The sequence below is a fragment of the Triticum aestivum genome, chromosome 7B, assembly GCF_018294505.1.
Source record: "Triticum aestivum cultivar Chinese Spring chromosome 7B, IWGSC CS RefSeq v2.1, whole genome shotgun sequence".
NCBI classification, from domain to species: domain Eukaryota; kingdom Viridiplantae; phylum Streptophyta; class Magnoliopsida; order Poales; family Poaceae; genus Triticum; species Triticum aestivum.
Window position 1 is genome coordinate 8,351,347 of NC_057813.1, and position 20,249 is coordinate 8,371,595.

Here is a 20,249-nt window from a genome sequence, read left to right on the forward strand (position 1 = left end):
CGATCTAGCCTGTAACACCTCATATCACTTTGCGGCCTCACGCACGGTATTCCCACGGGTGTGGCCTTACCTTTGCCTGGGACCGTTTGCGCCTTTTGGCACACGTATATGATAGTGTCGCTAGCATCCATATGATAAGGAGCCCGGGCTGACATGGCTAGTCGTAAACCCAAAGTGGCACAGACTTACAAGGACAGGCATCCATGACCCAGCATCGAACGTGTCGGTCATCAGCGAGTGAATCCAGGCTGTAGCACTGGGCTAGCAGGACTCCGGTGAACCGCGCTGTAGCGGGCTAACAGGACTCCGGTATTCATCGCGTGACATTTCCCCGAAGGGACAGACACAGGAACGAAGAAGGACACATGCCGGCCAGCCTAAGTGCTCCGGAGCAGTAGCAAGCTACCATGGCTCGGTGGAAACACTAGGAGACATTTCTCGGTAAGAGAGACTACTAAAGATAAACAACTAGATAGTCAGATCCCACACATACCAAGCATTTCAATAACATACACACAATATGCTCGATATGTGCAAATACAACATGGCATCACAACATGACTCTACGACTCGAGTATTTTATTCAATAGGCTCCGAGGAGCGAGACATTACAAACATGGGTCTCACGACCCAACATTCAGAGCATACAAGTCAAAGCACAAACGGAAGCTAACATGTCTGAGTACAGACATCTACAAATGAAAAAGGCTTAGAAGCCTGACTATCTTCTAGATCCTGCCGAGGGCACAAGATCGTAGCTGGGGTAAAAAGCTAAACATCGAAGTCCACGCGGAACTACTAACAAGACCCAAGTCTCTCTGCAAAAACATAAAATAGGCAGACGTGAGTACAAATGTACCCAGCAAGACTTACATCAGAACTAACTACATATGCATCATTATCAACAAGGGGATGGTGGGGTTTAACTGCAGCAGGCCAGCTTTGACTCGGTGGCTATCCTGAACTACGACTGCAAGTAACTCTTTTGAGGTGGCGCACACGAGTCCACATATTCACCATATCAATACACCACTATGGATTCGCTCCCGTCTCCCTACGAGAATGCCATCCATAGCACTCACGCTTATCTTGCGCATTTTAGAGTATCCACTTTCACTTGTCTATGAACTGTTATAGGCAACCCAGAAGTCCTTTACCACGGACATGGCTATTCGAATAGATCATATTAACCCTGCAGGGGTGTACTTCTTCATACATGTTTCCACCACTTAGCGTCTGCACACGACATGTGCTCGGCAGACTTCAAGCGAAAGCCGACGTGGGTGTAGACCACGACCTACCTAAACACTCAAGTCTCTAGTCCAGGTTTATCGCCTATTCGGGTTCCATCCATGAGGAGATCCGGCCGAAGTTTCGCTCACAGCCCCAAACGATGTGAACAGGGTTCCGTGACACCAAACGGGCGCCCGGTTTACCCGGCCACGTGCCTACCGCATCACAGCCCACCCCTACGGTCAGCACTGCGCACGGCCTCCAGCATACTACAAACACCAGAAACTACTTGCAACTCCTGGACAGAGGACAAGGGTGAATAAGAAGTCGAGCGGGGTCATATTTCAGGGCCCAATGCATGGTAGTAGCTGAATCATGGATCACAAACACAGAACTCAGTTCCTAAGGACGGCTTCAATGAGACAACCCACCATGTACTCCTACATGGCCTCTCACCGCTACCTTTACCAAATCGTGTTCACACACTTAGCTCACACACAGTAGGACATGTTCACAAACCTCTGATTCATTCCCGATGAATCAGACCTGACTCAACTCTAAGCAATAGCAGGCATGACAAACAAACATGAATGAGTAGGCACAACAGGGCTCAAGCAACTCCTACTCATACTAGTGGGTTTCATCTATTTACTATGGCAATGACAGGTCATGCAGAGGATAAAGGGGTTCAACTACCGCAGCAAGTAACAAATGACTCGTTGTTGTACTAATGCAGTAAAATAGAGCAAGGTGAGAGAGTAGGATTGTATCAGAATGAACAAGGGGGTTTTGCTTGCCTGGCACTTCTGAAGATAATATAGTTCTTCATCGGTGTCATCGAACTCGTCGTCGAAACCACGTCTATCGAGAGGGGACAAACACCGACAAACAAAGAAGAAACTCAATCAATGCAATACACAATATGATGCATGATCATGACATGGCAATATGAGTGTGTTTGAGCTAATGCAACTACAAACATATGGGTTTGGGTCATTTTGAACCAAAGGTTCAATTCCAAACTCATCTCATGAATTTAAAAAGTGCCTTATCATGTTTTGCACAAAACAGCAAGGTTAAGTTGCTTTATCATGCATGAAACTAGTACAGATAGAAAGATTGGATTTTTCTGATCATTTTTCATATATAATTTGTTTGATTTGGAGTTACGGTTGATTTTATATGATTTTTAGAAGTTTTGGCTATTTTTCTGGAATTTCCTGTATAAAAATAATTCCAGTAATTGAATTAATGCGTCAGCATGACGCCAGGGTGATGTCATCAGGTCAAAGGCGCCAGCCCAGGTCAAACCTGACACTGGGGCCCACGGGTCAGTGTAACAGAGCTGGTTTGGGTGGATGACTGGGACCAGTCAACGGCCGCGTCAGCAAAGTCAATGCTGACGTGTGGGTCCCAGTGGATTATTTACTAATCTAAACAGAAAATTAAATTAAACTAAACAGGTACAGGGCCCACATGGCAGTGGCACTAGGGGTGGTTTAGCTGGGTCATTAGTGGCTAACTAAAACGGGGTTAGGCCGACGGCTCGTCGCCGGCGAGGTCAGTGGCGGCGGAGCGCGTCGGGTTTCGCCCACAGGCGACCATTTGGACGGCGGATTGGTGCTACGCATAGCTGGGGGTCGCGCGCGTCTGGTAGTGCAAGTGGGAGGAGCTGGGGTGGAGCGGGCTCGCCGGAGTCGAGCTCGTGGCGGCGGCCGGAGTTCGGGCAACGGCGGGTTCGGCGCTAAGGTGCATGGGAGGAGGGGCTGGTGGGCACTACGGGCTCCTGGGAGTGCTCTGAGCACAGCGGTGTGCTCGGATTCGAGCTGTGGTGGCTCTAGCCACGCCGGCGATGAGGCACGGCGGCGGCGAGCTTCGGGCACGGCAGCGCTAGCGCTAGGGAACGTGCGGAGCGACGGGAAAAAGGGCGAACGGCAGAGGAGCTCACAGAGGACTTGCAGAGAAGCCCAGTGGGGTCGGGGAAGCGTCGGAGGCGGCGAATCGACGGTCGGCGATCGTCGGGGCAGAGGACGATGATGAGCCCGATGGCGATGTTTCAGGCATCCCGCGAGCGCGTGCTTCGTCTTGGTGATCCACGGCGTCGAGGCGAGCCCGTTCGACAAAACAGAGGGGCGAGGGGAGCTCGGTGGACGCGGTGGCAGTGAACGTCGGCGACGGACGCGTTCGGTCCGGGCGAGAGAGAGGGAGTAGAGGTGAGAATGAGCGAGAGAGAGAGTGAGAGCGGTCGAGGGGAGCGCGTGGCATCGTGGAGGCGTCCAGGCCCTCGTCGGCAAGCAGGAGGTGGCGTGCGGTGGCCGTGCGCGCGCCGGGCACGCGCCCTGCGTCCTCCTGGCAAAGGACGAAGACGACAGGGATGGCTGGGATGGCGGGCTGGGCTTGCTTTGCCCAGCTGGGCTGCTACAGTGCCAGGCCAGGTGGGCCTTGCCAGGTAAGTGGCCAGGTATTTTCCTCTCTCTCTATTTTCTATTTATTCTGTAATCTTTAGGGCTTATTAAAAATACTTAAACAGACCCAAAAATCATGAAACTACACAATGCCACTGGTTGGAATATAACCAACAGCAAACATTTTAGTTTATGATTATTTGAGCATTTAAAATATTTAATAGCATTTAAATGCCCAAATGCAAATAGAGTATGATTTAATCCAGAGCCCAAATATGTCATGGAAAAATGTGCATCACCTCTGGTTACCGTTTCCAGCATTTTCCAAGAATGATGAACATTTTTGAAAGCCATTTGGAATTACTGGAAATATTTAAGTTGAACCTAGTGAATTCCTTAATGCTAGGGTTTAAACAATCCCCATTTCAAGTTTCTTTAAGTTTAAACATGATGCATGGATGCTTATGCAGAGTCAGGCAAGGACTAAGCTAGGGCTGTGACACTGTCGATCCGGCCATACTATATGTCTTCATCTCAACCCGGTGTTTCTTAACCCGGTGTGGCTTACAGTTATCATCTGTTAAAGCATATAATCCATGGTGAACCGACATCTTTCAATCCGGTCTGGCTTTGACTACATGTCGCCAGTATGATCATCTGATGTTCATCACAACCCGGTGTGACTTATAACACACCGGCACAGGATGGTGAGAGTTATCGCACGCTCGAAGTATTGGGTTTTCACCCTTACTACAATCAAGTTGGTACACCAACAACCTTATATCACAGGTATGATCTATTTTTTAAAGCTTGGCAATCTACCAGGTTTTCTTTTGGGTATTATTACCCGTCCGGCGGTAAACCGCCCGGACAGATTTTTTGTTATGCAGATATAAGGATAGCATAATATTATGAAGGAATATAAGCCAGCACTGCAATTATCATGGTGGATCAAACAAAGTCATATCTCAGTTCACGATGGCAGCAGATCAAAGTATTTCAACTAGCCTATTACAAGGCGCTTTGAAGCCACAATAATGATTGTTCTTTACATAAGCACAGTTTGTGAACATCAACCCGGTTGTCGGATCAAGACTCATCACCAGGTTGACGTGAAGTTGATGGATCATCTGGCGTCGGTTCACCCTCCTCCTCCGCACCCAGTGGCTGGAAGTCAACAGTGGTCCAGTCAATCCGGGTTAAAGCCTGAAAGACAGCCTCTTCACTTATAAGATTGGACAGTTCAACATCAGGGGCGTAAGTGTGCTTATGGTTCTACGTTTCTGTCATAGTCGTGTCAACGCGTTGGTTCTTTTCATCATAAAAGGACCGATGAACAGTTAAATTAGCCTCTTCAGCCAATTGGCTTGACAGCGGACGCATCTCCTTTGTCAGGGCTTTAAGGGCTTCGTTATCAAATGCCGACCCATCTGCTTGTTCATCTAGAAAGCCTTTGGCGATATCAACTGGATCCAAGTCAGATATCCATGCTTTAGCCCGGGTCAGTGCCAGCAAAGCGCCAGCCCTGGCAGCAGATCGCTTCAACTCCTCTATCTGTGCGGGCATCATTGATAACCTTGCTAGAGTGTCCTTGATCAATGTTGGTGCCGGTTTGTTGTATGAGACTGCGCAGATAACCCGTTGGGCACTGGTATACAGTTGCTCTATCAACATATATGCTGCCTTCAGCTTCATCCGCATGTCAGAGCCCAGATGAGCAACACGGCCACCTATAATGGTTTAAGACTTTGATGTTAAACTGGCAATTTCAAAAATGGTTATTCAAGAAATCTTGACAAGAATATTTACCAAATATTGCAGAGGTCATGGCATTTACTTGGCGCTTCAACCCAATTAGCTCTTCCGTCACCGGTTTAAGAGCTGAATCGGCGTCTTCATCCCGCTTCAACAATGCAGTCTTTTCAGTTTCCCAGCTAGCACGGTCATTCTTGAACCCTTCCTTAAGTTGTTCCATGGCTGTCAAAGCGGTTTGAAGCCCATCCTTGGCCTTGGAAGTCTCTGATTGCTGGGACTTGATATTCTCTTGAAGATCGGCAATTTTGGAGTCTTTGCTGTTTATATTGGCCTGCAAAGATCATATGATGATGATATTTTTCTCAAAGTCCCAAGCATATAACCAGTTATACACTTGGCACTTGGGGGCTAATGCGGAATGCTTTTTTCCTACTGCTTATTTAAAAGTCCCAAGGCTCAATACAAGTATGAATCTTGGCACTTGGGGGCTAATGCATATTTGATCAAAAAGTACAAAGGCGAAAGGAGTTGGCAAAATGAATATTGGATCATGAAGTCCCGGTTCACCTTGATAAGGTTAAACCGGCCCTAGGGGGCTACTCAATTGAAGCAGTCTTTATTCACAAGTCCCGGTTTGCCTTCAAGAGACAAACCGACCCTTGGGGGCTACAATGGAGATATACAGAACAAGCAAGATTAAAGTGCTTGGAAAGTTACCTCATAGCGCTCCTTCATCATGTTTACCAAGCCGGCCTCATAATCTCGGCTTGTGTAGAGGCGATGCAAGAAGCCGGAATGAAGTTCTTCGGCAGAAAGGTTGACATAGCTGGATAAATCTGTCTTCTCTTTCCCCTTGCCCATAGCAACAAATTCTTCCTTGGCTATATGCTTTGCCAGGACAACCGGATTGCCAGGGCTGGTGTGACCTGTACCAGTGATAATAACATCATCATCGCCACCTTTTGACGGACTTGGCGGATTGACGGTATCCTTGGCTGGGATCGGCGGATCAGCAGCCGGACTTGGAGGAATAGCATGCGGGCTCGATGGATCAACATGAATGGCCGGGTCAGCTTCCGGCGGATTAGCTTTTGTATTCTCATCTGGTGGGACAGAGTCATCCATGACATCGGTATCTCTACTGGCGCCTTCCGGGGCCCTCTCCAGTTCAACTTCACCAGCGGGGGTACTAGTTTTGGCTTTCTTGCTCAGACGGGCTTTAGCACTGCAGTATCAAATAAAGATTAGCACGGTAAACCGAAACATGAAGGAAAAAGCTGAAGGGCAGTATATTTACCCAGAGATGGTTTTAAGGGGAGGCAGCTGAGTGGTTGATGAACTGCCAGATGAGGAATTGGAAGACACCTGATAATTCGAGTTAGATGGATTAAGTGGAATTCAGAAGCAACCCGCCAAGGGACAAGGTTTATTAAAAGAGCAAGAGACCTCGGGATGACATTTCCGGTTTGGAGTGTCTGGTAAACTGGAAGAAGTGACTTGCTGGCCACTGTGTCGGGTTGTGCGACGGCCTTCAACTTGCTGTGTCTTCAAAGAAAATTTTGGATCCAGATAAGCAAGAGGGTGAGAGTATTTTACTTTCCAAACTGCACGGCGAATTTTTTGAGCCGGCACATGATCTGAATCGGAGGAAAGGGAGATTACCTCAACATGATCAGCGCGGCTGGCTTCAGCATCATCCTGGTAATAGTCATTGTTAATAAGGTGTATGAAAAATGAGCCAAGGGAATCAAGTTTTACCTCTTGTTCCGATTCATCGACATCTTTGGGCGGATCAGAAGACTCGGTGGTTTTCTTCTTGGCTGGTTTCTTTATGACTTTGCTTTTTGCACGAGGAGCCCTTGCCGGTTTGTCTGAAGCTTTCCTTTTCCAGAGGGAGCTATTGGCCTATAAAATTAAACAAAGGTGTCGGTGTACTAAAGTAGGGGTACCTTAGTACCCCGAACTTGTGCACGGGCAGTCGCAGCGTCCCGCGGCAAGGCTTGTCGGGCGTCCACCAAGACCCTTCGCTATTCATATTACTGCCATTCAAGAACAAAGTGTTAACTGAGAAGACAAGGCCCCGGCAAGAGGAGCTTGCCGAGAAGGACAAGACCCCGGCAAGAGGAGCTTGCCGGGAAGGCCAACCAAGGCATTGCAAGAGACTTACCGCGACGTGCGGTGCGTCCCGGCAAGGCCCGACGAGCAGCAAGCTTGCGGGTGTGGCAAGACAGCGACCGCGGCAAGGCGCTTGCCGCGGCAAAGCCACCACTCTGCATCCACGCTCCAGCACATCCAACGACATGTCGCCCCAAGATCGCTCCTGGCGCACGTGTCGGGCGGCTGTGCAGCCAAGCGGTGCGAGGTGGCAAGAGAAGATGATGAGGAGGCCATCGTGGCGATCGGTGGCGCTCCTAACGGTCGCTTCCTGCACTGTTTGGGCGACCGGACGGGCATTAAATGCCCTTGTCCCCTGCCGTCAGAGTTAGGTAGGGGACACTGTTGATAGCGGTTGTACCAACCCCCGTTTTTACCTTTTTACCCCTCTCTCTGCGTTGCCACCTGTCGGTGACCCCTTTAGACTATAAAAAGGAGGCCCATGCGCACGTAGAAGGGGTTCGACTCATTCGAGACTACAACACACCACACGCTTTCGAGCAAGAACAAATACAAACACAAAGCAGCAGTAGGAGTTTTATCTCTCCGGAGAGCTCCGAAGCTGGGTAAATCCCCTGCGTGCTCGACCTCGATCTGCTCTTCGTGCGCCTTCCGCTCCCTGCCGGACCGAGAAGGGGCCCTGCCCCATAGGTGCTCGTCTCCCACGACATCTTTGGCGCGCCAGGTAGGGGGCGTCGAGGTTGTGCGAACCTGATCCGGTCTCTGCGCGCGCTACATCAACATCTTCATCGACATGCCACCGTAGAAGAAGCCTTCGGAGGTGGCCGTTCCGTCCACATCGATCCCACCACCGCCGGAGCAAACAGGCGGAGGAGTAGACGCCGGCGGAGGAGTGGGCGCCCATGGTGGGACTCACGTCGTCACCAGGTCCAAGGACAAGGCCCCGCAAGCTTCTGCGTCTGTGCATCCACCGCACCCCTCCCAGGAGGTGCAAGATCGACAACGCCACGGTGCTCCTAGCACCATGCTCGCGTTGGAACAAGGCCAAGCCGGCGGATCGCGGGACGCTCAAGGCCAGCATGCACGCCAACACGCTGGCACGAGCGCAGTACGGTCGCCTGCGCGAGATGCTGCTCCTTCTAACACTGTTAGAAGTTTGAGCATATCCCGCACCTCGCGTCGTTCGCCCCCGCCGTCGAAGACTCCAGAGGAAGCGCTGGCCCGAGCCCAGCTGCTTCTAGATTACCCTCCAGCGCCAGACAAGATTGACGACTGGAGGGCCACCATTCAGAGCCTCATCGGCTTCGCCAACGGCGACAAGCCCCGGCAACCGAGCACGTCGTAGCCCCGGCAAGGCGCCCAGGCGCAAGCCGACGCCACAAGACCGCTGGGGGTGCCACCACCGTGCACTCCCTGCCGAGAAGGCCGAGATCGCCGACTCGCCGGGCCAACCTCGACACCGACTCCACTCCATCGTCGGACCCGCGAGCTCGCCGCGATCAACGCCAAGTTCTCCAAGAACGACGATACGAAGACGCTCGCACTCGCATCGAGCGTCGAAGAGAAGCGCGACGTCAGTCTGACCAGCGCGCTGGGCCCGCTGTCGATATGCATGCGCCAGGGGAACCAGGCGACTTGCCGTACGCGGTAGGTTGCCCTACGTTCACCCGTGAGCTGCGGCAGGTCCAGTGGCCCAGTACCAAGAACTTCAAGCCAGATGTACCCGAGAAGTACGATGGCAGGATACATCCGTCAGAATTCCTCAGCGTCTACACCATCGTGGTGCAGGCTGCCGGGGGGCGCGATGAGAAGATCCTCGCCAACTACTTCCCGTTGGTGCTCAAGCCCAACGTCAGATCTTGGCTCATGCACTTGCCGGACAACTCCATCTCTTCGTGGGCAGACCTGTGCCATCAGTTTGTCGGCGCCTTCACAGGCGGCCACAATCCCCATGGCCAGGAGAGCGATCTTCATCTGCTTGCCCAAAAGGAAGGAGAACCCCTGCGCAAGTACATACAGAGATTCAGCCAGGTGCAGCGCAACATCCCAGACGTCCACCCTGCCGCGGTTATCAGCGTGTTTCATCAGAACATGCGTAACCGCAAGATGAGGGAGGAGATGGTGATGTGCAAAATCAGAGATGTCAGTGAGCTCTACGCTCTGGCCGACAAGTGTGCACGGGCTGAAGAGGGGAGGAAACTCCCCGGAGAGAACGCAGGAGCAGAAGGATCTGACAGTGAGGACGCCCCTCCGGCAAAGAAGAACCGGAGGCGGAATAACAGAAAGAGGAAAGCTAAGGATGTGCTAGTTGTTGAGCAGTCCGGCAACGGAGGCGGTGCCGAGATGGCCAAAGCTGGTGACTCCGGCGAGGCTGTGGTGGCCGCCGACAAGCAGGACGGCTCTGGCAAGCAATACTGCAAGATCCATCGCACCAAGGGCCATGACCTCCAAGCCTGCAAGAAGGTTGAGCAGATGGCAGAGTTGCAGAAGGCCGAATACGAGCGCCACGACAAGGAGAAGGCCCAGGAAGGTGGCGGAGGATCCGGCAAGAAGCGTCCTGCCCGGGGAGGGCGCCGCGGCAAGGCCAAGCAGCGGCAAGGAGACAGACCTCCCCGTGGCCGCGACAAGGATGAGGATGAAGATGAAGATGATGAGATGGAGGAGGATGAGACCGATGAGCAGGAGTTTCAGAAGGCGATGGAGGTTTTGTGCGTTGACGGCGGTGCTTCTCTGCACACCTCGCACCACCAACTCAAACAGTGGGTGCGGGAGGTAAATGCAGCAGAACCATCAGTCGAATCGCGCAAGCCCCTGAAGTGGTCCAGCACGCCCATCATCTTTGATGTTGAGGATCACCCTGATCGCATCACTGTGGTCGGGTGCTTGCTGATGTTGGTTTCGCCAACAATCCGCAACCTCAAGGTCACGAAGATGTTGGTTGACGGCGGGGCCGGCTTGAATCTGATCTCTTCCGCGGTGCTCAACAAGCTCCAGATCCCCGACAGCGAGCTCGAAGAGACCGGTACCTTTCAAGGAATAAATCCGGGAAGGAGCAAGCCAAAGGGGAAGATTACACTGCCGGTAACGTTTGGCAGTGAGCTGAACTTCAGGACAGAGAGAGTCACGTTTGATGTTGCTTATTTCCCATTGCCCTACAATGGGATACTCGGCCGTCCAGCGCTTGCCAAGTTCATGGCAGCCTCTCACTACGCCTACAATGTGCTCAAGATGCCTGGTCCAATAAGTGTTATTTCTGTCCATGGCGACAAGAAAGATGCACTTATCTGTACCGACAAGATCTACCGGGAAGCAGCAGCCGCAGCAGAACGCAAACCACTTGCCGCTGAAGCTCCCGGGGGGAAGAAGAAGACCAAGTCCGGCAAGAGTAGCTCTGATGCCCACTCCGGCAAGCGCACCTCTTCGGAGTGCTGCGCTACCGTCGAGGACGCACCATCGAGCTCCACCGGCAAGTGCAAGAAGGCGAAGACAGCTGCACCAGAGACCAAGAAAGTGGCCGCCAAGGAGGACGGCACTGGTGGTACCTTCACCATCAGTGCCACGCTTGATCCTAAATAGGAAAGCGCGCTCGTTACTTTCATGCGGGCGAATGTCGATGTGTTTGCATGGCAACCATCTGATATCCCCGGTGTTCCCAGGAAAGTAATTGAGCACCACCTTGCCGTCTGCCCTCACGCGCGGCCCGTCAAGCAGAGAGTCAGGAAGCAAGCGATGGAACGCCAAGGGTTCATTGCAGAAGAGATCAAGAAGTTGGAAGCAGCAGGCCTCGTCCGAGGAGTGCTCCATCCAACGTGGTTAGCCAATCCAGTAGTCGTGCGCAAGGCGAATGGGAAGTGGAGGCTTTGTATTGACTTCACGGCTGTTAATAAAGCTTGTCCCAAAGATCCATTTCCCTTGCCGCGCATTGACCAGATTGTCGACTCCACGGCAGGATGTGACCTGCTTTCATTTCGATGCATACTCAGGATATCATCAGATCTTCATGGCAGAAGAGGATGAAGAGAAAACCGCATTCATTACTCCATGTGGCACATACTATTTTGTATGGATGCCTTTCGGACTGAAGAATGCCGGTTCAACGTTTGCCAGAGTAGTCAGTCATGCTTTTGAGCCACAGCTGCACAGGAATGTAGAAGCTTACATGGATGATATAGTGGTCAAGAACAAGGACAGAGAAACTTTGATCCAAGATTTGGATGAGACATTTGCAAATCTGCGCAAGATCAATCTCAAGTTGAATCCCGAGAAGTGCGTGTTTGGAGTTCCTTCCGGCAAGCTTCTCGAATTCTTCGTATCTCAGCGGGGGATTGAAGCCAATCCCGACAAGATCAAAGCCATCGAGCAGATTGAAGCCCCGAAGCGCGTCAAGGATGTGCGAAGACTTGCCGGCTGTGTTGCTGCTCTCAGTAGGTTCATCTCTAAGTCTGCTGAGCGCGCCCTGCCATTTTTCAAAATTTTGAAAAAGGCAGGTCCAATGAAATGGACTCCGGAAGCGGAGGCTGCGCTACAGGACTTGAAGAGATACCTATCCTCCACTCCAATACTTGTCGCACCTAAACCCCAAGAGAAGTTGCTGCTATATCTGGCGGCAACCAATCAAGTGGTTAGTGCTGCGTTAGTAGCGGAGAGGGAGGCGGATGATGAGCCAGCAACCATGGCAAGCGAATCCAGCGACAAGCAGGGGGCTTCCCCGGCAAGTTCTGGTCCCGACAAGGATGGATCTGTGCAGCTACCGGAAGAAAAACAGAAGAAGATGGTGCAGCGCCCAGTTTATTTTGTCAGCTCCCTTCTACAGGGGGCTAGATCAATATACTCTGGTGTGCAGAAGTTGCTTTTCGGCCTTCTCATGGCCTCGAGGAAGCTGCGCCATTATTTTCAAGCACATGAGATCACAGTTGTCACTCGCTTTCCATTGAAGAGGATATTACAGAATCTAGAAGCAACAGGCAGGATTGTCGAGTGGGCACTGGAATTGTCAAGCTTTGGCCTCAAGTTTGAGAGTACCTCAACTATCCAGAGTCGAGCATTGGCAGGATTCATAGCAGAATGGACGCCAACACCTGATGAAGAAACTCCGGAGAGGAGCATCCCCGTCAAGGAAGCGAACAAAGAATGGATCATGTACTTTGACGGTGCATTCTCGCTGCAAGGCGCCGGTGCGGGCATACTACTTGTCGCACCCACCGGAGAGCACCTCAAGTACGTGATCCAAATGCACTTTCCCAAGGAGCAAGCAACAAACAATACTGCAGAGTATGAAGGCTTGCTTGCCGGACTCAGGATCGCGACAGACCTTGGGATCAAGAAGCTCATTGTCAGGGGTGATTCACAGCTTGTCGTCCGTCAAGTGAACAAGGATTATCAGAGTCCGTTGCTGGAAGCCTACATTGATGAAGTGAGGAAGCTGGAAGGGCATTTTGACGGCCTACAGATGGAACATGTTCCAAGAGCTCAGAATGACATTGCAGATGGCCTGTTAAAATGCACCGCACTCAAGTTGCCTGTGGAAACAGGGATTTTTGTGCTCAAGCTGACTCAACCATCTGTCGCACCATCAACTGGACAGAGCAAGAAGAGGAAGTTAGTTACTGGCGACTCCTTTCCGGCAGAGCTACCCGAAGCCGCCGCCAAGAAGGTCCCAAGGATCAACGCAAGAAGTGCTGAGGGGCAGTCTGCTCTGACAAGCCCTAGGGTTTGTTTCGTTGAAGCAGACGCTCCCGACAAGTTGTGTCCCGACACGCTTGCCGGGGAGCATCATGCTCCGGCAGGATCCCAGATTCTTGCCGTGGAAGCAGATGTTCCTGCAGCAGCATTTGCGCCTTTAGTCCTTGTCGTCGAGCCACAAGCTCCGGCATGGGCACAGCAGATCGTCCATTTCCTTCAAACAGGAGAACTTCCCGAAGAGCAAGAAGAAGCAGAGAAAGTAGCCTGGCAATCAAGTATGTACCAGTTTGTCGATGACATATTGTACAGAAGAAGATTCAACGGAGTGAAATTGAAGTGCATTTCCCGGGAAGAAGGACAGGAGCTGTTGGCGGAGATACATGGAGGCATATGTGGTCACCACATTGGCGCAAGAGCACTTGCCGGCAAGGCTTTCCGGCAAGGTTTCTTTTGGCCGACAGCCCTCCAGGATGCAACTGCACAAGTAACCAAATGTGAAGCGTGCCAGTTCCACTCCAAGCAGATACATCAACCAGCTCAAGCTCTCCAAAAAATCCCTTTATCCTGGCCATTTTCGGTCTGGGGGCTCGACATCCTCGGCCCCTTTCCCCGAGCTGTCGGGGGCTTCGAGTATTTGTACGTGGAAATCGACAAGTTTATGTAGTGGCCGGAAGTGGAAGCAGTGAGGAAGGTGACAGCACAGTCAGCAGTCAAGTTCTTCAGGTCGATTGTTTGCCGTTTCGGAGTCCCTAACAGGATCATCACCGACAACGGCACACAATTCACGAGCCGCACCTTCATGCAGTACGTCCAAGATCTTGGCGCCAAGATCTGCTTCACTTTTGTTGCTCATCCGAGAAGCAACGGTCAAGCGGAGAGGGCGAACGCTGAAGTGTTGTGCGGGCTCAAGACCAGAACTTTCGACGGGCTGCACAAGTGCGGAAGAAATTGGATCGAGGAGCTGCCAGTGGTTCTTTGGTCGATCAGGACGACGCCAAATCGAGCCACTGGCCAGACACCCTTCGCTCCCTTCTACGGAGCAGAGGCAGTTCTCCCCACGGAACTCGTATATGAATCGCCTTGAGTGCTCGCTTATGATGAGCTTGAGCAAGAGCAGCTGCGGCAAGATGATGCGCTGCTCCTCGAGGAGGATCGTCTTCAGGCTGCTATGCGAGCTGCTCGCTACCAGCAAGCTTTGCGCCGCTACCATAGCCGCAAAGTTAATGCCAGAAGCTTCGAGGAAGGCGACCTTGTTCTTCGGCGTGTTCAATCCGCCAAGAATTCCAACAAGTTGATACCGAAGTGGGAAGGCCCATATCGGGTGAAACGAGTCACTAGGCCTGGCGCTGTCCACCTTGAGACCGAAGATGGCATTCCGGTGTGCATTTCCTGGAACATAGAACATCTTCGCAAGTTTTATCCATAAGGCACGGTTGCCGGAACCTGTTCCGGCAACCACCTTTTGTACAAGCCTTGCCACTGTAGCATGTAACCCTTTGTACAAAGCCGGGCGCAGATCCCGTGCATAAATAAAGATCGTATGATCAGCACATGTTGTCAAATTTCATGCCTTTTTCTTTTTAGCATGTATACACTGACACTTTGTGCAGCACTTGCCCAGGTAAGCAATAACGAACCTTAAGGTTCTATATCATTATTTTCTCTTCTTTCTTCTCAAAAAGAAGGTTCCTCCGCCCACAAGTTCACCGGGGGGGAGGAGAAGATAAAGGTGTGGACCAGGCGTCGTTCAAAGGAATCTAGCCTTGCCGGGACACAGGCGACAGAAAAGCTAAGTTGCCAAAGTTTGAGCACAGTCAGTTTTAAATTTTTAAGTTAAATTTTTAAGTTATATTCCTTGAACGACCGTACCTTGTATGGAAAACCTGTGCACGGAGGAACCGGCTCGTGGCTAAGTTGCGCCCTTACTTTGTTTCGAGTCCACTCAACAATGAAAGTGTGCTGCAACTAGCCCCGACAAGGTTTCTTGCCGGAGGCACCATCGCCAGCAGGCTGCTGATGTTCCGCACTCAGCGCTTGCGGCAAGTGTGCTTGCACCGGCAAGTTCCCTAAAAGCGTAGGATAAAAACATACAAGGGATGGAACCGAATAAAGGAAGTAACATAGCAGATAGCACCCAGAATAAAGTTATATTACAATAGATAAATTGCCGCGCTTTAATGGATTGTTCTCATGACATATCTAGCAGCGGCAAGAAAAAGCGAGAAGAAGGGTGGCCTAATCCACGTGCTCGCCGTCGATCCTCCTGACCTCATTCACCTTGTCCACAATGGGTGCGACAATGGCTTTGAGTTCTTCAAGATCAGCACCCGCCGGCAGCTTCTTGAGGACGCGGGTGAGGTCGATGCCCGGGTTGCGAAAGAGTATCTTCACCAACACCTTCTCCAAGACCTTGGCACAGATCGCGCGCGACTCGTCGGCTAGCTTCTTTGGGATCCTTTCCCGGAGCTGCTGGAGAGCCGACACCACACCCTTGAAGAAAAGAGTAAGCTTGGCGCTGGGCTGGAGGTTTTCATCAGTGGAGTACCTGAAGCCCGCCAAGTCCAGCTCCGCCAGCTCCTCGTCAATGGATGCAGCAATGTTGACGAGGCCCTCAGTCCAGAGCTCCACTGTGGCCTGGAAAGTGTTCTGAGTCTCGGTGGCCCTCGTCAGCAGCTCCTCGTTGCCCTTGATCTCTTTCTTCAGCTCATCCTCTCGCCTCTTGGCGGCGTCCAGCGTCTCCGTCAAGGTGGCCAGCTTCAGCTCCAGATCAGCGCTCGAGTCCTTGGCGGCGTTCAGTTCCTTGATCTTGTCGGCAAGTTGAACTTGCAGATCGCCATGGGCAAGGGCATCCTTCTCGCGTTCGCGCTGGAGGGCGGCAAGCTCTTCATTCTTCTTTCCCATATCCGCCTCCAGCCGCGCCACCTTCACCTCTAACTCCTTCTTGGCGGCCTCAACAGCCGCGGCGGCATCCTTCGCCTCCTTGAGTGCCCCACCAAGTGATTGCTCCCGTGCGTCAAGCTCTTCCTCATGGCTGTCCAGATTGACCTTCTTCTGTGTCAGCTCACCTTCACGCCTGGACATCTCCTCGGCGGCGAGCCTCTGCTGCTCCTCGGCTTCAGCCTTTTCCAGGATGAACGCCTTCTTCACCTCGTCGAGTTGTGCCCTCTCCTCCGCAATGGATCGGAGGGCCTCCTGGTTGCGGCTCTTGAGCTCCTCCGCATGCTTCTCTATGTCGACTCCCGCCCGCGCGACAAGCGCTTCCCGAGACTCAAGCTTCGCTTGCCGGGCGCGGTAGCGTGACACCAATTTCCGGAGCAACTTCTCCTCCTCGGACTCGCCACTGCTGCTGCTTGGCGCGTCAACCACTGCCAGCCCAGCAGAGGCGAGCACTTCCCCGTCAAACTCCTCTCCTTCGACCGGCGCCCTGGAGCCCGACGCCCAGGGAAGCTTGATGTATACGCCCTCGTCGGCCTTCAAGTAGGCGCCTGGCTGGGGCTCCTCGGAGCCCGGCGCTGCGTCAGCGGCGGAGGGGTCGGCGGTCGTCGTAGCGCCTTGCGCTCCTTCATCCTCCGGATCGTCAGTGCAATCGCCGGACCCCTTGCCAGCTCCTGCGCCGGCAGCCTTGGCGGCCTCTTCGTCGGCGGGTTCATCAGCGCCGGCCTCTTCTTCGTCAGCAGTGGCATCTCCAGTATCGCTGCGTGCGCCTTCCTCGCAGGTAGCCTCAGTCTCCATCGGGTCTGTGAGAGGGGGATCTGAAGACAGGAAGAGGAAGAAAAAATTAAGCAAAGATCCAAAAAGAAGATCGGAGGAAGAATCCAAAAAAAGATTTCCGACAAGGAAGGTACCTGTGCTGGGCTCCGTGACCATGGGTTCCTCCACCAGGGGCTCACTGGTTCCGTCCCTTGCCGGGGACCTTCCCCTTGCCGGGGAACGCTCCCTTGTCGGGGAATCGCCCCTTGGCGGCGTAATCGAAGCAGACAGCACCTCCGGGGCAGTTTCTGTTTGCTCCTGATGGGCCTGTTCTGCTCCTACACAAACGAATCAGCAATCAAGATGTCAGCAAAAGAAGAAGCACCCATGCGCGCCCCACAACAGGAAGTGAACCAAACACTTATGCTGGGGGCTGTGCTGGGGGCTGCCGCGAGGAGAAGGAATCGGGTCCGTCAAGGTAGTCTCGGACGTGTCTTCTGCCATCACAGCAGGATCGTCCTCGATGACAACCACGCGGACCTTGGCCCTCTTCGCCGCTCTCTCGGCCAGAGTCCTGAAATGAAACAGGGATTCAGAGAGAAGCAGATCAGATGCAAGACAAGCAACAACAAAGATCAAAGATAAATAAATACAGTGAGGAGAAAGCCTTACTCCTCCTCCTCTTCTTCCTCCTCGTCGGAGCTCAATTCAGAGAGGTCGAAATCTGGTACCCTTTCTGTGCGGCGAGGTGGAGGAGTGGGCTCCCTTGGACGTTTGCCGGGGGCTGCGGCAGGATCAGGCGTGGCGGCCCGGGAAGACCCCGCCTCAGTTGCCGGCACAGCCTGGGACCCTCCCGCAGCAACGGTACTTGCCGCGGTGGAGCGTGTCCCACGGCGCCGCGGTTGCTGGCCTGCCTGCCCCCCTGCCGTATCTCCAACTCGACGAAGGCGCCTTCTTGGTTGGAATTGGGGCTGCGCTGGGGGCTCCGCCTGCGGCAAGCTGCTCGAAGACGGCTGGCCGCTCGCGCCCTCGGCGGGCTCGCTCGCTTAGGCCTCGGGCTCCCCCTCGCCAACAACCTCTCCGGTGAGGTCCTCCCTGTCAGCAAGGCTTGCCGCCTCAGCCGCCTCTGCCTCCTCCAACGTGAAGCCGAACTCACCCGCGGCGGCTGCTGCTGCCGCCTCTTCGGCCCTGGTGGCGATGTAGCGCATCTCGTCCTCGGTGGTGTCGCGGGTGAGGAGCCTCTTCTCGTCGGCGTTGACTGCTACCTCCGTCAAGCCATCGAAGAATTGCTGCACGACATCGTCAGCGGGCTCCATCCAAGTTGGGCTTATCTCGTGCGAGTTGCACTCTGGCATCATCGCGCATATGCGGTCGCGCTGGGAGTTGTTGCACAATGGGATGACGCCCTACGGCAACCTGGACCACTCTAGATGGTTGGCGTCATGCTTGAACAGCTCCTTCAGCATCCCGTCAAGCTCCAGAACCGTGAAGTTGAAGTTGAGGCCTGGACGCAGCCTCATGATATCCGTCGGGCCGCCAAACAGCCAGGCGGGCCTCCCCCTCTTCTGCAGAGGGGCGATGCGACGGCGAAGGAAATCCGCGCCAACTGCCCCTGCTGTGAGCCCGGCAAGCCTGAGCCGGAGGATTCGGGTGGTAGCAATCTTCAGCTTGGCGTCGTCCGGCGACAGAGTGCTCCAGTCGCCGCCGCGCACTACCCGGGTCTGACGCAGGTTGGTGAATGGCTGCGGATTGGCATCACAGATCCAGCACCACTCCGCCCTCCACTCATCCCACTTGCCGCGGAGCTCGCCCGCCAGATACACCTCCTTCATGCCGATTCGTGAGGTCCAGGCGATTCCGCTAGCCAATGGCTCTCCTTTTTTTGGCTCGGGGGGTGAAATAATGGCGAAAAAGAGCAACACTTGGGTGGATCCCAACGAAGTTCTCGTAGAGGTGTGCAAAAACTGCCATTGTCAGAATGGCGTTGGGGGTGAAATCAAGAAGATGAAACCCGTAGGTATTCATGATGTCACAGAAGAAGTCAGAAAAAGGTGGGCAGAGCCCGCAATAGAAGAACACCGGAAAGAAATAGTACCCTTTTGGGCACCGCTTCCATTTGGAAGCCTCGGCGGAGAGCACCGGCGTGCGCGGATGCGCCCGCGTCTCCGTCGACCAGAAGAGGTAGAACTCCTCCCGCAGCGCCTTCGGGGTGAGCTCGGGGGGGAAAAGCACTCGCTTCTTGCGCAGCGCCTCAAGCCGCAACGCCTCGGCCGACTTCGTGGTCTTGCCCGTCTTCGGAGCCATGGCGGAAGCGGCGGAGGAGCGCGGAGGTGTTGAGGGCGACGGCGGCGACGGGCGGCGGAGCGCTGCTCTCTTTCGGCTTGGAAAGCAGAGGGGAGTGGCGGAGCTTTCGGAAGAAGGAACTGCAAGTGGCGAAGGTGGGGGAACGGCCCTGTTTCCTCTGCTTATAAACAAGGGAGGCGAACGTTGCGCATTTCCTGAGTTAAAAATTACCCACGATCTCTCCCACGACGCCGCGATTGACGTGTGCCGTTACGGGAGGACGCGGTGGATACGGAGTAGATTTGGTTTGGACCCAGGCCGCGCATGCCCCTGCCCTGTTTTTGGGCCTGGCCCAACAGCGCTCGGCACCGTGTATGGCCCAGGCCCGGGGGCTCCTGTCGGTGTACTAAAGTAGGGGTACCTTAGTACACCGAACTTGTGCACGGGCAGTCGCAGCGTCCCGTGGCAAGGCTTGTCGGGCGTCCGCCAAGACCCTTCGCTATTCATATTACTGCCATTCAAGAACAAAGTGTTAACTGAGAAGACAAGGCCCCGGCAAGAGGAGCTTGCCGGGAAGGACAAGACCCCGGCAAGAGGAGCTTGCCGGGAAGGCCAACCAAGGCATTGCAAGAGACTTACCGCGACGCGCGGCGCGTCCCGGCAAGGCCCGACGAGCAGCAAGCTTGCGGGTGCGGCAAGACAGCGACCGCGGCAAGGCGCTTGCCGCGGCGAAGCCACCACTCTGCATCCACGCTCCAGCACATCCAACGACTTGTCGCCCCAAGATCGCTCCTGGCGCACGTGTCGGGCGGATGTGCAGCCAAGCGGTGCGAGGTGGCAAGAGAAGATGACGAGGAGGCCATCCTGGCGATCGGTGGCGCTCCTAACGGTCGCTTCCTGCACTGTTTGGGCGACCGGACGGGCATTAAATGCCCTTGTCCCCTGCCGTCAGAGTTAGGTAGGAGACACTGTTGATAGCGGTTGTACCAACCCCCGTTTTTACCTTTTTACCCCTCTCTCTGCGTTGCCACCTGTCGGTGACCCCTTTAGACTATAAAAAGGAGGCCCATGCGCACGTAGAAGGGG